At 47.1% G+C, this 16,494-nt stretch overlaps 1 long non-coding RNA gene across 1 annotated transcript; it reads left to right on the top strand.

Annotated features, from left to right (window-relative positions):
- Positions 1–574: 574 nt before the first annotated feature.
- Positions 575–13,852, top strand: LOC116661477. Its single transcript, XR_004317341.1, has 3 exons — positions 575–789; positions 6,214–6,364; positions 7,852–13,852. It is a non-coding gene; the product is annotated as an uncharacterized LOC116661477 (long non-coding RNA).
- Positions 13,853–16,494: the final 2,642 nt, after the last annotated feature.

Raw genomic sequence — 16,494 nt, 5'->3', positions numbered from 1 at the left:
GGAGCTGGAGCCATGCACAGGTTTAAACATGTAATGGATACCACATGAGTACTGGGTTTTTAAACTGCATTTTCTTTCCTGCTTCATGCTTTGATCCATGTGTTTGATCTTTTCAAGTATGGCGGAAGGTAGTAGGTGTTACTATCAATATTTTATCTCCGAGAAAGATGAAACCCAAGAAGTTAGCTGACGCGTGGGCTCCCACCCAGTGTTCAGTCAGGGAGAGATCCCTGGTCTGCCTGCTGCTTCTCCCCTGGACAGGTGGGTTCTTTCTTTTCTCTGCAGAAAAGAAAACTTGTCCCAGAGATGACTAACGCACCTCCAGCAGCTGAGAGGGCCATCAGGGGTGCTCCCTGAGCCTTATAAAGCCATTGGCATAGGAGAGAAGTGTTCTGAAGGTTCCTGACAGCCATGAAATTCCAAACATGGAAATGATTGCTTTGTTATATAAAGCATTCATTCCAGCATTGAATAATAAACTCCTGACACCAAGAATGGAAACCATCCACGCTAGGCTGTCTGTTTGCTCTGTGCTGAGCCAGCTGTGGAGGTGGCTCTGGGGCACATACCCCACTCCTGGGCACTCCAGCTCTGCGGATTTCCCATTCTGACCAGACACCCACAGGGCTCTGTGCAGTTTCCTGTGGGGTCCTAGTTTGCCAGAATGAGGCCAGGAAGGAAAAACAGAGGAGCTGCATTGTCTCCTCCCCTTTTACATTTCCCGGGCCTGTTTTTCCTTCACTTTTCTAAGACTCGGGGTTTGCCTGGAAGCTCTGGACTACAGTATAAGTAAGAGAAGAATTCTTCCTTGGGGGAGGGGGTTGGTGGAGGTCTCCATCTCAGTGAGATTCATCGGTGTCTGGGGGTTTCACTTGACTTGCATTTTCAGCCTAAATTTATGACTTGTCTGTAAATTTCTTTCTTTGTTATAGAACACATGAGAACTTTAATTTCTACCGTTGAAATTCTAAGTCTTAAGGAACTTCTTTGTCCGAGGATAATGATATGAATAACATCTTGATAAAGGAGAAAATGTTTCAAAAGACCACTTATATTTTCCTCTCATTGAGGTTACAAACCATCTTGCATTTTACTTTTCTGTCATACATTCTTATTCCTAAAATTAAAAGAGAGCTAAGTGAATATCTTGAGTATTGAAGCATGGAAGGTATGCTCTTCGGACTTTTGTGTGGGGAATTCTTGAACAGGGAGTCCTGTGGTCGTTGTCCTTCAACATCAGCAACATCTGCTGCTTTTCAAGGAGCGGAATTGTGTGGATGCAGCATGGGGGAAGCGATCCACATGTCTCCTTGGCATGTTCTTCTGGCTTCCAGGTTGAAAGAATACTGATTAACCTGCTGTAAACCATGGAGCAGTCTTTGCAGATGGATGGGTTTTAGTAAAACCTTTCTTAGAAATGTGAGATGTGGAGGAGGGTTCCTCTCCTTGGTTTACAAAGTTTCACCCTGAAGACTGCTCTTTCCAGACCCAGAGTGAGGAACAGGGGGAGGCGCAGCTGGCCGATCCTTTAGCCTGAACGGACATGAAACAAAGGAGAAACACTGTTTTTCCATGGCGATAGCATGGCAGCCAACCTCAGACAGAAACCAAGGAGGCGCCCTGGGTGGATAGAGTTGTGTCTGAAGCCAGCCAGGCAGCTTCCGTCTTCCATCCCTCTTCCTTCCGTCTATCAGTCATTGTCCTTTCAGTTTACGTCTTCTTTCTACATGTGTCTAATCTGTCTGTCTTCACTGCTGTGTTTTCCCCAAGTCCTCACTGGTTGCTTCAGAACATAAGACCCCTACTTGTACCACTTCACGATGAGTTTGCTGTAATCTGCTGGGCCTCTGTCGACAAGACGCTAAGGTAGCCCCAGTGTTGGAGTGACCGGAGAAGGAGAAGCAGCAAGGGCACCACGGTAGCCCCAATGCTCCAGCCCCTAAGGAACCGGGATGCTCTGGGTAACACACAAGCACTTTAGTGATGGAACCAACATTGGCTTCCCCTCTGCCCTTTCTCCACGTGGCCCCTGAACAGTTAAATGACCACCAGGTGGGGGCGCTGGTTAGGAAAGCAGCTCCTGCCCAGTGACTTCCTTGAAGTCCCTCCGTATGGTCCTTTACTCCTTTGTGACTAACTCCCTCAGCACACAGTCCTGGTCTGTAAAACAGAGGGGTCACTTGGTTCTGAAGTACACTGACTCACGAAGGTGTCACACCTGTCTTTGAAGATAAGCCACTCATACATGTTACAGAAATAAACTGGAAGCAGCTGTCTGAGGCCTCACAAGGAAACCACCACCAAGACTTGTGCAGAATTCCGTGTGGCCTAAGCTCAGGGCAGGGAGGTTAGTAAGATGGGACAGGGTCTGGGGGGCTGAAAGCAGGCAGTGGGCTGCAAGGGTGTCCCTGGGGAGAGCATGCTGAGAAGGACACCCAGGTGGTGAGAAGCTGACTGTGTGATGGAGGCTGGAGTGTAGACTCCAGGTGTGGCTTCCACGGTAACAGACTGGGACTTGGACAGAGATTGTTTCCTTCGGGGCCCTGGGTGAGAAACGTAATTACTGTTTGTGCCTCAGTTTCCTACCAAAGTAGCAGTTTTTATAAGAATTAAAAGAGATGATTTAGGACACGTAGGATGGGGCCTGGGAGTAAATGCTTCTGGATTTGCAGGGCGTACAGTGTGTGTGGTGCTTACGAGGTACACGGCTGTGTGTCTGCTGGTAAAACTGTATTTGCAGAAATAGCCCACAGGCTGGATGTGCAGTTTGCCAGCCCCCGATTCAGTTGGAGTTTGGGAGGCACAGAAGTTACTCAGTAGCATCTCCCCTCTTCTGGGTTTCGAGAGAGGATGGCAAGCCTGGATTTCCAAGTGGCATCCGGAGGTTCTCCGGGGTGACTGCTCAGTGGCAGAGTTGGCAGTGGAGCTGCACTGAGCACCTGTGTCGCCCGTGTGGGGTGCTGGATCCGCCCACACCAGCCCCTCCTGAGTCCCGGGGTCAGGAACTGGAGCAGACACCCCACGAGGCTCACGGTGACACTATCCCTTTAAGAGGAGCCATGGTTTCAGGGGGAAAGTGCCTGTTTCCCTTTAAGTCCAGGTCTTAACTGGAGCATTCCAAAGTAAGACCAAATTCTAAGTGAGAATGAGGAGTGAGTATCCTTTGAGGTTAGCTTCAAGGGAACTGCCCCCCCCACCCCGACCTTAGTTTAATGCTCATCTGAGGAATTTTTAAAACTTGACTGAATTTTAGTCTTTTAATTTTCGTACCAGCTTATTTAAGCAGGTGATTCTCAGCCTTTACTCTGTGTTTCCTATAGATTCTTTCTTCTTGTTGTAGGCATTTCTTTTCCACTTAGAGAAGACCCTTCAACATTTCTTCTAGGGTAGGCTGGGTGCTGATGAAGTCTTTTAGTTTCTGCTTGTCTGCGAAGTTCTTTGTCCTTCAGTTCTGGGTAATGACTTGGCTGGGCAGCATATCCTAGGCTGCAGGTTTTTCCCTCTCAGCACTTTGAATATATCGAGCCGCTTGCTTCTGGCCGCAAAGTTCCTGCAGGAAAACCAGCTGACGGCCTTGTGAGGGTTCCCTGGAACTGACTGTTTTTCTCTTGCTGCCTTTACAATTCTCTGTCTGTAACTTTTGACATTTTAATTATGGTGTGTCTTGGGGTGGGTGTCTCGGGGTTCATCCTGTTTAGGACCCTCTGTGCTTCCTGTACCTGGATATCTTTCTTTCTTGACAGCGGCAAGTTTTCAGCCATAATTTCATCAAATGCATATTTAACCCCTTCTCTCTTCTTCTGGGGCCCCTGGAGTGTGAGTGTTAGTACAGCTGATGTTGTCCAGGGATCTCCTACACTGTTCTCATTTTAAAATTTTTTCTTTTTACTCTTCTTACTGCATGATTTCCATTGTTCTGTCTTGCAGATTGCTGATGTGTTCTTCTGTATCATCTGGTCTGCTTTGCATTCCTTCTAGTGTGTTTTTCATTTCAGTTATCATATTCTTCAGTTCTGAGTGGTTTTTGTCTTTTTTTTTTTCCTTTAATTTTCTAGTTCCTTGTTAAAATTCTCACTGTGTTCATCTATTTTTTTCCCAAGTTCAGTTAGTATTTTATTTTTACTATTAATGCTTTGAATTCTTTATCTGGTAAGTTGTTAATTTTTGTTTTATTATTTATTGTGAGCCCAGGTCATGTCTTCCCCCAGGGTGTGCTGGCAGTGGTCATCTTGGTAGGAGGAGGGGCTGAGCCAGGTGGGAGCTGGGCCCCCTACTGCTCAGTGGCCATCACAGGGTCGGGTCCCAAGTTGCAGGATCAGAAGCCCTGAGGGCTGGGTCAAGCCTGCTCTGTTCCCTTTAAGTGTATGTTCTTCCCCCTCCTGACACCAGGATCCCCTCCCAGAGTTGTCTGTGCAGGGCCACTGATGTGCGGGCCCTCCCACTGTGAAGATGATGGGCTGAAGCAGCCTGGCTCTGGCTGGGTGTGAGCCAGAGTGGCTGGGAGCAGGCGCACCCCTCAGGAGGGTTCGTCCCTTCACTGTGTCTGACCCCAGGACCAGGGTGCCCAGGCTGTGGCTCGATTCACTCACTCCCCAGGAAGGAGCTCTGCCCAGGCTCTCCCATTTTTTCCTGAGTCTCCTCCTCGGGGTACAGGCCCCAACCTCCCCACTTCTCTTCCTTTTCTGCCGGATTCTCTGTGGGTCTTCCCACCAACCTCAGTCAGGCAGGACTCTTTCTGCCAGTTTCCAGTCATTTTTCAGTGAGAATTGTTCCACGTGCAGAGGTATTTTTGATTTGCTCATGGGATGCAGTGCCATCATGGTCTCCTTAGAAGCTGAGCTGAGCTTCTGGTGAAGCACAGCTGGAAGGGCTGGTTCACCAGGGCTGGGACTCGGTGCAAGGTTGTGCAGAGCAGCCATAGGGCCAGTGGGAAAGGGGCAGGCACTGGAGGGAAATACCCGATAAACAGTGGGTCCCTACCCTGTGCTTATGGATCACATTCCCACCAGCGCACCCTCATGCACGCATTCCTTTCCCTGTTGCTTGCTTTCATTTTGGTCTGGGCGTCCTCAGCTGCAGGAAGCAAACTGGTTTTGAATTTCTAAATTGCTGAGCAGCAATACAATTAACACAAAAACTAGTTTTCTCCATGGTTTATTATCTTGAAAGAGTGGTCAGCCTGTTTAGTGCCCAAAACGCTCAACAGTTGATGGCAGAGGCGTTTTCATGTGTCCGTGTTGTCTATGGCTGCAGGGGCATGCACTCTTCATGCCTTTTAAGACTGTTGAGACTGTACAGTGAGCCATGAGCTGGTCAAGTCGGGTGCCCTGTGGTTTGATCAGACATTGTCACTAGGAGCATTGTCACTAGGAAAAGATTTACCAACTTGTGTAAGACTCATAAAACTTTCCACTTGTTTGCTATGTTTTTATTAAAGCTTGAGTTTTTAGCACTTTAAAGAATGATGATTTGATCAGAATATTAGGGGGAAAATTAACAGACTATGAAAAATTCAAGGACGCAAATCAGCATTTGGGATGTGTTCAAGTTTGTAATTGGGAAAGGCTGTTGCACATTGTAGAGGTGGTTTGTCCTGGGAACTTGGCATTCAGGAAAAAATGTCAGCCTAGCTATGGCATTTGAATCTCTAGCTTTAGCAAATTAATTCCTGTTTTAATGATAAATACCTTTCTCATATTTGGATTCCATAGGCCCTATGTTCTCTTGCTTTTGTTTTATCTATTGTTTCATTCAATGTTAGTCATTTACTTTCAAAAATACCATAACAGTATATAGTCCTTGGGACTGACACACCTACTAGGGAAAATGCTAATCAGTGGCGGTTTGGGCCCGCTCTTACTCGGGTAGATGCCTACAAAAATCTGTTGTTGGTTAAGTTAATGAGAGCTGTGTGGATTGGGGAGGTTTCCTGCCCTGCAGATGTGAGTGAGATTGCAAGAATCTAATTTTGGACCCCATCAGAGCTGAAACCCTGAGAGGAAGGGCTGGGACGAGTGTGTGCCTAGCAGAGGATTTTATGTAACTTAAATGAGTATGTGTTTGTGGGCAGAGGAAAAGTCAAGGTGAAGTCTTCTTAAATTATAATCATAAGGAAACAGAAGACACATAGATGTGACTGTTTCTTCTTAGTTGAGTGATCAGCTCTACCCTTGGAACCATTCTGAACTTTCCTTTCCTTTCCTTCTCTTACAGGTGACATCACACAAAAAGTATATGAAAAGAAGAGATCGAAGTTGATTGGTGCCTATCTGCCCCAGCCTCCAAGTACGTAAACCTTGATGAGCAGCATGAAGCGTCAGCTTTGAAAGTTAACTGCCACACGCAAGAGAACAGCTGAGCACAGGTACTTCCGCGGTCCCTGGTCTGCATGCAGATCATGATGTTGAGGTGGCACGAGCCACATCCAGCTCCCTCCTGTGATTGCAGGGTGTTCTGTGAATGGAGAAGAAACATAGAGGTTTTCTATAAATGTGCCTAATAAATTTAATAGGTGTTACATCTGTAGGGGGCAGTAATATGTTTGATTACTTTGAAATGCTATAATCATAAAAAATATGAGCATTTATGATTTAAACATGACTTTTGGCTTAGTGAGCTAAAATGATTGATAATGGCTTAATCAGTCCAAGGTTTTTGTTGATGTCATTGGTGGGGGCAGTTCTAGAAAACAGTGTAACATCCTGCCTGGGATTATGAAATCGTAAAGGTTGGTTGTGTTTTGAAATGTGATTGTCCACGTTATGATTTCTTCCCAAGTACACATTCTGTTAAATTCCAGTGTTTTCACATGTGCAGGTTTGTAGACTCTCTGCACTCAACTGGGTTCTGTACATTTTAGGGGAAGGAAGAGGATACGGGCTGCAGCTGTCACACCTGTGTTCTGGGGGAAGCTTAGTGCAGTCTGAGGGCGACCTTGAGAATTTTCTGGGTTAAGAAAGGCTCAGAGCTAACACAGGCCTTCCAGGAGGAGGGAGGACAGTGGCAGAAAGGGACTCTGCAGTGATCACTTTGGGGCACAGTTAAAGCCCCATTGTGAGGCTCTGCTGGGTGAGGTTTAGGTCTGCACACGCCTGCACAGTGCAGGCCGTGCCCTCCAGGCTGTGCCCCTCCAGTGCTGTACCAGCACAGATGGCGCGTCCTCGCAGGTGCTCACGTTCCAGGGCACTGAACTTGGATATTGAGTTTCTGCTGTTGTGTAGCTTTGTTTGACTTCGTGTGATTTCTTTCTCTCCTTTGTACTTGAGAAAGTTAACATGGAGATGGGCCCGTTGTGCGGGCTGCCTGCTGACGGCCTGAGTTTCCTGCTCTCTGGTTTATAAGAGGAAGAAGCCACGCTGTCTGAGTGAACGAAAAGTCAGTGTGTTGGCCGGCTGACCCTGTGTGGGAGGCTTCAGAGCACATGCAGGCAGACGTTCAGAGATGTTCTCCCGCCTCCCTTCTCGACCTCGAGCAGGACTGCTGTGGGGACGGCCGTCTGCACAGCCCATCGTCGTGCATTCCCATCTGCAGGTGGCCCCCCTGGTCTCAGAGGAAGGCTGGCAGGGAGACAGTAGGCGCTCATGTTGCTGGATTTTAATTTCTGGGCCTTAGCAAACAAAGGTGAAACAGAAGCAGCTCTGTGTGCTTCCGGAAGATGGGCCTGGAGCCACTGCAGGGCTGAGGACGCAGTTGATCCACGTCGGCTGGGTGCTGACGGTGGCCCTGTGTGGCATGGTCCCTTTGGTGTTCTGTGTGCTATTCTGCATGGGGTCGGCGGCTCTGCTTGGCACTGTAACAAATTTAAAAAAGACTAAAGTTTGAATTAATTAGTTTTTTTTCAACTTGTTACAGCAGCGAATGGAGCTGCCGTGGTCCAGTGTAGATGGCAGCACAGTGAAGGAGCCCCGAGAAGAATGCTGCAGGCAGGCAACATCGGGGTGTGTGACATCCAGGACGCCGCGGTCAGAGAGCGGGTGGCCAGCACTGCAGGAAACTGGCCACTGTTTTACTTTCGCTTCAGTGAATGCACTTAACTGAGATGAGAGAGAGACCCCAAGACAGGCACACGTTTGAAATGGACTGTCCAGCTAACACAATTCTAAATAGCGTTGTAGGGCTTAGCCTTGGTGGCACCCAGAAGATCCTATTTCTGAGCCCCTGTTCTCCATTTGAGCTCATGTGACTTACTGAGGCCACAGTGCTCCTTGGTCACAGAGCTTGTCACAGACCCTGGATCATGATTGTCCCACTGACTCAGGGCCCATTTCTGAGTGTTTTCTATTAAAATATAATACTCCGTTTTTACTACCCTCTTTTCACTGTTGGAGCACCACTTACAAAACACTTAACAAAAAGGAATACATAACAAATTATACAGTTTTTCTTAAAAACTGCTGGTCTTCCACTAACCTTTGTCTCATAGCCAGAGACCTAGGTGAAGGATGAACTCTAATGACTCCTGGCCTCTGTGATATGCTTCAGAGAGAAAGGTCTGCACCTTCGTCATGTTCCTAGGGGCATTCTCCAAAGGGCAGTTGTGGCCTTTTGAAATACAAACATTGAACCAGTTAATCAAAGAGTATTCTTTGAGGTCATGATCCTACTAAGAGGTCAGAATTATTTGGGAGCAGTATTTTGAATATAAGATGCCCAAAAAGATGCGTTCAATGCAACTTCTAGTACAGTAATGAAATAAGCATGTAGAAGCTTCAGGATTTTGCCTCACATAAGAGACACTGCTTGAGAATCATGCACAGGTGGTGGGTAAGCTCTGGTGTTACTGTCAGCCCCCAGGATCTTAGACTAGGGCCCTGGGCCTGGTCTCTCAGCCGTGGCTCTGTTCCCCTCCCTGGGCCAGCTTGCTGACAGATGTGATGCGTGTCCTTGTGGGTAGGACGGAGGGCGGACAGGCAGGCAGTGGGGCTGGGCCTTAGCTCTGGGTCCCCGTCACCATTCTGTGAGCCTCACGCACCTGTTGAAGTGTGAGGCCAAGAGGGCTGCTTATGCTCTGTGGGCCTCGAGGGCCGCTCCATCCCCATGGGAAGGAGAAGGCCGGTTCAACTGTGATTTGGGGATGCGGAGACCACATGCCCAGGCGGTTCTGCAGTTCTTATTACTGATCTTTATTTCTGAGGAGTTGCCTGGGTGAACAGTCACTCGTTACGTAAAACTGCCCCTGGGAAGCAGTAAGGAGGGCCCATGGCTCTAAATCAGAGAGAGATCTTTCTGGATTAGCTCGGTCTTAGAAATGATTCTTTTGGTGTAGGATCTTCCTGAGAAACTTCTTGATTCCTTTTCAGTCACCTTATTCTGCCATAAATTTTTCTAAAGGGGGTTTGTGTTTTGATGAACTTCTTTTTTCATATTTTTATTTAGAGGAAATACTATGATTTCTCTAAAACAGTATTTTAAAAATATTTCAAAGGAACTTTTGGGATTTCTTTGGGACACACGATTATGAATTAGGACGCCTGGTACAGCCTTCGGCAAAAGCTCAGCCCTGAGTTGGAGATGCCAAGCATTACCCATCCTCAGGAAGGCTGTGGGGAAGCCGGCTGTTTCCTGGCCTTCCTCTCTGTGCAGGGGTGGGTGGCTGGGGAACCCAGTCAAAGATACGCTGTCTTAGGGAGCGCAGCGTCGAGTGCTCACCTAAGTCTGGATGAGGAAGAGTGCCAGAGCTGGACAGAACAATGAAGGTGATGTATTCAGTGAAGGAGGGGGTCAGAAAGAATACATTGAAAGTCCTCTGCAAAGAGAAAATACTCTTCGGGAGAACTGCATTCTTTGGTGCTGGTTCTCTTGCAGTGTTTTGGCTATAAATTCTTGTACTGATCTCTTAACCTGACAACACTTGTAAAAGTAGAAGATAAAACCCAGTCAGTAGCAGTATCTTAAGGGTTATCTTAATGAATGATTTTAGCCTCTGTAATTGAGTCTTCAGTGCTTTCATGACAAGGCTGTGGTGAGGTGAGGTAGTAAAATTTCAGCCTTACCATAAATAGCAAAACTTTCCTTGACCAAGTATAGTCCCTTTTTCTGATGTTGTGTATGTTGGCTAGGCATTGCTTTCCACGTGGCTGGCATCAGACGCTGCTGAATGGGGCGGAGTTATGTAGATCCAGTCTTCTCCAAGTCCAGCTCGGCTCTCCCCCAGCAGCAGGCGGCTTCTGCTCAATTAAAAGGATTTACAGTGATGGAGTCATTGTGAAAATCTTGGTGAATTTGGCTATGGTGACCAGAGGGCAGTCTTTGTTTCCTTCCTACTCTCTGGGAATTGGCTGTGGGATCCAGGGTAACAGCCTCCTCAGAGAAGGAGCCTCTTCTGGTTAGGGCGAGTCTGTTGTCCCCATTTGCTCTGGCTGGAGATGGCAGATGGCCTCTCCGGGAGCGTAGACTTGTCTGCATCAGAGGGGCCTCACACGCAGCAGCCTGGCCTCTCTTCGGCTCCTCCAGCCTTTATCCGATGTTCACGCTGTCTGCACACAAGGCATTCTGCATGTGCTTGCCCCTCCGCCTGTACCCATGGATTGGCTAAAGCTCAGTGAAAGTGTCACTTCCATAGGGATTCCTTCCCTGACCCCTGAGGTTAGGACAGGCCCTCCTGTCCTGGTCTTATGGCATCCTACTTCTGAAATGCACAGCTGTAGATGTATGGACCTGTGGAATAGTCGATATCTCTGCCCTACCCTGACCTGCAGTCAGAGCCCCAGTGTCCTTTCCACAGCAAGTGACAACTCCCAGACATTAACTGAAGGATGAACTGGGAATGGTCTGCACATACAGACCAGCAGCTGGAGTGTAGGCCACCTATGCCAGTGCCTATTGTGGGAGGCCATCTGGCAGCTCTCCTGAGTTACCTGCCCACCCACATCCTCCCACAGGCCCCATGTGTGCAGACGCCAGTGTGTCCATCCAGGTGCCATGTTCACTCTGAGAGAGCGGGGTATCTTTCCTAGAGCTGGTCCAGCCAAGGACAAATGCAGAGGGGCTGCGTAGTGCTCAGGTCTGCCTTGCGCATTCAGGCAAACAGACCTTTTACTGCCTCAGGCATCTTCTATCTGTGATCACAACTTTTTTTTTTTTAATTTAAAAAAAAATTGTACAATTTTTGAAGATTACTTTCCATTTACAGTTATTACAAAATATTGGCTGTATATTCCCTGTGTTGTACAATGTGTTGTACAATGTGATCAGTTTTGTTTTGATTTCTGATTTTGGTAAAATGCAGTGGTAACATGTAAGTGCTGATCATTTTTCCATATCTGAAAAGTTAAAGGATAATGTAATTTTGGACCTAAGCATATTCCAGTCAGTTGAGATTTATTTTATTACTAATTTGGGAGTTCAGCTTGAAAACCCTGGTATTTATTGCTGTAAATGAAGAAATACTGTTCTGATGTAGTTCTGTTCCTGGGAATGACCCGCATGGAGAGAGCTGTATCTGCAACCCAGGTGCAGACTCTCCTGTTTGAGGGTTATTGGGGAGTTGGTAGAGTATAGCTTGTGAAATTTGCACTTTTGGTCTCATACAAGATGAACTGTTTTATATTTAAGGACATAAACCTGAGTCCAAGGCCATTGTGTTCTATATTCCTCAGAAAATGAAGCTTGCCGGCACTGCTGTGGTTTGTTGCCTCTGGTTCTGCATATTAAACACTGCTTCTCTGGTGCCAGGGGCACGGTTTGGTTTGTGTTTGTATCCTGCCCTGGAGTTTTGATCTCCCAGAGTGCAGCCTCCCTTCCCTGGGCACAAAAGTGTGATGCCCATCCTGACTGGGGTGGTAGGGACACAGAGCTGGTCCCAGGGGACTTCCTCAAGTCAGGAGTCATGCCGTGCCATCTGTTCATGATGGGTGGGCTGTGAGGTGCAGGGTTAAATGCCAGAAGAAGAGAAATACAAGTATTTAAATCAGGGTGCCCTGTGACTGCATGAATTCTTTCCAGACTGAGTTGCTATGGGAAATGCACTTCCATCAGCCAAAGCTGCCCTAGGTCAGCCATGGTCATGATCTTGGTACACAATTTGCTGCTCTCAGGTGTCTAAGAAGTCGTTTTAATTTTGTCAGTCACAGCTCCTGGCTTGATGCATGAGTTTCTTATTCCTTTTAGTGGCCTTGAACCAATCAGGTGTCCCTCCCCATACACCAGTAGTTAACTGGGAACAGCTGAGCTGTTCCTGGAGCAGGCAGAACTGGGCATGGGATCGCTGAGCATCCACCTGGACAGTGGGAGTGGTGTCTGCTTGGGACCGGCTCATACAGGTTTTTGTGGGAAGTGTATGAGAAAAATGCAAAAATTTGAAGCCTCAATCCTACATGTACTCCCATTGCCTGCAAACTTACGTTGCCTGATGAACAAAGCCCGGTGGCTGGGATGTCCACACCCACACCCCAGAGATGCGGGACCTGAGGCTCAGAGGCTGAGTGATTTGTCCAGCTCCACAATCAGTAAGAATAATACCAGAATTTGGACCAAGATCTTTTGGTTTTAACTGTTATGTACATTTTTATTCAAGGTATCTTTTACATATCCTTTATGATTTCTTTTTAAAAATATGTTGAAAACCAAGGTTTTTCAGTGTATTTCTCTTACTGTCTGAATTGAGATATTCTTACTTTTTCTAGAATATTTAACGTTCTGAGTATCCATGTTTTCTACACTGCAGGTCTCCTGACTTGTAGCACACCATTGTGTCAGAGTGATAGACCAGCCCCTGTGGATCTTATTCTTAGGTTAACATAGGAGGATTATTGTGATTTCTAGTGTCTGGTTTACCACAGCGTTAATGAAATGACTGTGTTACTTAATAATCTGAAATTGATGGATTGTGTAGGTGCCAGAAACATCTTGTTAGGAATTTTCTTTGGGGAACCTTTCTTTTTTTATTGAAGTATAGTTGATTTACAAGTATTATGTTAGTTTGGGGGACCCTTTCTGAAGCGTGTTGGAAGTAATTACTTGAAGTTCTAATAAAAATGGCTTATTTCTCTGCTTTCTCCCCCTTGAGCTTAAACAAAGTTTTCACATCTGGAGGGCAAAAGGCATTTGGAGGAGTGAATAGTGATGGGATAGGGCCAAGACCTGGGAATAGTGACTGTGTCTGCCTGAAACGTGGGGGCACAGGTGGAAGGGGGCTGGAGGAGAAGGTGGGTGTGATGGAGGGAGGCTGAGGACCAGGCGAAGGAGCCAGGGCTTTGTTCTGTGGTCCACAGGATGCAGACGTGAGTCAGTCAGAGCCCTGCTCAGCCTGAAGAGAACCTGAACTTCAGGAGTTGTGATGGCCCTGGTGGTGGGGAGGGGCCTGGGCAGGCTGAGCACAAAGCCTGGTGGCTCCTCTAACCTTGAGGACAAAGTGTCGGGTGGGGAAGAGAGGAGTCACGGGGATGAAGGTGTCCCGAGGCGTGGAGAGCTGGGTACCCCTTGCAGAAGTGTGGAGTCCCTGGAGGGTGTGCCCGGTGGCAGGATGAGGTATTTTACTCTCTGCTATAGTCCCCTTTTATTTCCTCTTTTCCTTGTACATGTCTCCGGTCTCCTTCCCCTGGTGAAGAGTTCTATTTACAGTCCCATTGCAGTTCTAGCAGAAACAAAAAGTCACCAAGAGTGTTGTGTATAAATGGACATGTTACAGCCCTCTGTACGAGCCTTGAAATTTTCACTTACTGTCTCAGCAGTACCTCCTGAACCCCTCCTATGAGCCTGTTGGCCCAAGGCAGACAACCAGTCTTTGCCTTACCTGGGCTTTTCACATGCTGTTTCCTAAGCAGGGATTGACGCACACACCTTCCTGTTAAAGACCTCAGCAGCTTGCAGCTGATCTGAGTTTGTTCCCAGACAGCAGCCTGAAATTGTCCCAGTTTCTATCTCTGCTTATAAGATTGCTGTTGAAGAGTAGTTTCGTGATGAGATCACAGAAAGACCTCCTCATGGATTCAGAGTACCAGCTGGATTTTGTCCATGTGAAGAAGAACCTGGGGCATGTGCTGCATCTTCCCAGATTGCACCTTGGCTGTCAGCCTCCCCCACCAGACCAACATGAACGCACAGCACTGTCACCAAAGCAACATCTACAGGAACAGGGAGCCCTGCGAGCAACATCTTCCATTAAAGTGTGGGAGGAGTCTTTCCAAAGGAGCACCGGCCAGCAAACCTTGCTGAAACCAGGGTCCTGCCACGGTCAGGACGCTCTCCCTCCCAGCCTCCACACCATCCTGTCCCCCCACACCACCTTCCTGCATCCCCTACACCGGGACCACCACCCTGCGACCTGGGAGGGCTGAAGCACTCCCAGACCACTCTGCTGGTTTCAACTTGTAGCCAACTAAGCTACATCTTGAGATGCACAAGCTTAAGTATGGACCACAAATTAATCTGCTTTAATTGCTACTGCTGTTGGACTGTTCAAACCAAAGTCCAAAAACAAAACTCAAAACGAAACAACTAACAAGGCAGAAAGAAAACTACCTCCAGGAAAGGCTTTCAGTTTCTGTCTTTACAACACAAAGTTTATTGCAGCCAAGTCAAAGCATGCATCATTTAAAAATGTTGTGGAGGTAAACAAGCCAGCAAAAATGTCAACAAAAATCTTCTGGGAGGAGGGTAGAGCTCAGGGGTAGAGTGCTTACTTGGGGTGCCCGAGGTCCTGGGTTCAATCCCCAGCACCGTCATTAAAAATATATGTATATATTTTTAAATCTTCTGTACATCTTTACAATTTACTGAAATCTATTAAAGCCAAAAACAGTGTTATAAAGACACTAAATGGGCAGTTTTAGGAGAGAACAAAAATGCTCATTTCAGTTCAAGTTACATAAGCTGCTAAAAAAATAATCTAAGGAAAGTTGACAGATGTTCACAGTGTAAGAACATTTTTTTAAAGCAGATAAACCTGGAATTTATAAGGGGCAAGTTCAGAAAGAGAAAGAGAAACAGTAATTTGAATAACCAATTGGTCTTTCTGTTTTTTTGTTTTTTTTTTTTTAATTTCTTAATAATCATGCTTTTCTGCTAAGGTCTCTCTTTTAAAAAGTGTTTACAAACTTATCCCTAACCATCACCACACCCATCTCTGGTGACCTCCCATCTACTTTGTTTCTGAATTTGCCTATTCCAGATATTTAGGGGAAGTACAATCTCTGTCCTCTTCTGACTGGATCATTTCACTTAGCATTGCCTTCAAGATTCTTCCACATTGTAGCCTGTGTCAGAATGTCCTTCCTCTCCAAGGCTGAATGACGCCGCACTGTGTGCAGACGCCACATTTTGTTTATCCATTCATTCCTCAATGGACACGTGGGTGGCTTCCACCTTTCGGCTGTTGTGAATAATGCCATGAATGTGAGTGTACAAATATCTGTTTAAGTCTCTGTTTTTAATTCTTTGGGGTATATGCCCAAAAGATCATATGGTAATTCCACATTTAATTTTTTGAGGAACTGCACCATTTTACATTCCTGCCAGCAATGTACAAAGATCCCAGTCTCTCCACATTCTCCCCAACCTGCCAGTTTCTGTTTCCTGAGTATCGCCGTCCCAGCTGGGGTGACATGGCTCCTCACTGTGGGTCTGACTTGCACTCCCCTGAATGACCCATGATGCTGAGCACCCTGACATGTGCTTATTGGCCACCTGTATGTTTTCTCTGGAGGGATCTCTGATCAAGTCCTTTGCCCATTTAAAATACAATTGGCTTTCATTGTATCACTGAGGAATCTTAAGGCATCTGTTGAAAACAAAGATTCAGAGGTGTAAAAGCCACCCACAGCGGGCAGTCCACCGTTAGAGCTGGTGCTGTCATGCCGCACTGGTCTTCCCTTTGAGTCATTATTTGAAGTTGTGTAGGCTGTACACACCGGGAATGCTCATTATTCTGCTCTCTTCTGAAGGGACGTCAGAGTAAGTCAAAGAAGATATTGCCACGTCACTTCAACAACTCTGTGCTGCTGAGCATCCACTGCACGGGCTCACCGAGTCTGTTGAGGCATCTCAGCACACTCACATGCCATGGGTACGGCAGAGCAACAGAAGCCCATTTACACCGCTGTCTCCTCTTAAAGGAGAGTGCTTCTTCAAGGGAGGAGCGAGTAATGGGCTCAGAGCAAACAGACACCTGCAAGCTGAAGGCTTTCTAAGGTTCTGCCCACGTTCCTGCCACCACCCTGGGGATCCCAGCTGAGCAAGTGAAGATCACAAGCAAGAACTTCAAAAAGCAGGTTCTTAGACTACATCTGTATGTACAAGTAACTGACATGCTCTTTGGATACATTAGAATAAATACCATGTTTTCCCTTCATACAAATGTCCCTTCAGGAAGGAATGAGCCTGTGATGTGAGGTGGGGGCTTGAGGCCTGGCCAGCAGGCCCCCACCCACCCAACCCGTGGCCCTCACTCCCTCGCTCAGAAGCTCTGCGTGGGGCTGGCTCCTGGTCGCACCCTGTCCAATCCTCTGCTCCTTTTCACCTCAACAGGTATGACCCCGACAAACCTCTCCCGCCAAC

This window comes from Camelus ferus, chromosome 35 (assembly GCF_009834535.1).
Source record: "Camelus ferus isolate YT-003-E chromosome 35, BCGSAC_Cfer_1.0, whole genome shotgun sequence".
Lineage (NCBI taxonomy): Eukaryota > Metazoa > Chordata > Mammalia > Artiodactyla > Camelidae > Camelus > Camelus ferus.
Note: the sequence above shows the minus strand (reverse complement) of the source record. Positions and strands in the feature narration are given on the sequence as shown.